A 999-nucleotide genomic window follows, 5' to 3' on the forward strand; every position below is an offset into this window, starting at 1 on the left:
CTATGGTGCTTTTAGTGTCTCCGAATTCCGCAGTATGCGACATAGTATTGCACACGATAAATGTAACCGTTTCAGAGAGAAGAGCGGCCAATGTGACGATCTGACATTAAGTCGATTAGATAGTAAATGACGAAAACGGGCGGATTTCTATGTTTTTACTACATATGTACACTTTTCACATTCTCCCGTGTAACGTAGCTAATAGTCCTCCCTTCATGCAAAATCTTAAGTTCCTAGCTCATGTCCAAGGCACCAAAGCCGACTAAACAGTTAATAATCGATAGCTAAAACTATTATTTTACGGCTTCTTACTGGCTATTACGTCAACTTGGAAGCTTCTTCTCTGTTCTACTATGGTGCTTTTAGTGTCTCCGCATATTGCAGCACGCGACATAGCTTTGCACACGATAAATGTAACCATTTCAGAGAGAAGAGCATCCAATGTGACGATCTGACATTACGTCGATACGATAGCAAAATACGAAAACGAGCGGATTTCTTAGGTTTTTACTACATATGAACACTTTTCACATTCTACCGTGCAACGTGGCTGCTAGTCCTCCCTTCATGCAAAATCGTAAGGTCCTAACTCATGGCCAAGACACCAAAGCCGGCTAAAAAGTCAAAAATCGATAACTAAACTTGAATTGTACTGCTTCTTACTCGCTGTTACATCAACTTAGAAGCTTCTTCTGTGTTCTGCTATGGTGCTTTTAGTGTCTCCGCATATCGCAGCACGCAACATAGCTTAGCACACGATAAATGTAACCGTTTCAGAGAAAAGAGCGGCCAATGTGACGATCTGACATTAAGACAAATCGACAGCAAATGACGAAGACGGGGGGATTTCTTAAGTTTTTTCTACATATGAACACTTTTCACATTCTCACGTGCAACGTGGCTGCTAGTCCTCCTTTTATACAAATTCTTAAGGTCCTAGCTCATGCCCAAGGCACCAAACCCGGCTAAAAAGTTAATAATCGATAGCTAAAACTACAT

Source organism: Schistocerca gregaria, unplaced genomic scaffold, assembly GCF_023897955.1.
Source record: "Schistocerca gregaria isolate iqSchGreg1 unplaced genomic scaffold, iqSchGreg1.2 ptg000301l, whole genome shotgun sequence".
Taxonomy (NCBI): Eukaryota; Metazoa; Arthropoda; class Insecta; order Orthoptera; family Acrididae; genus Schistocerca; species Schistocerca gregaria.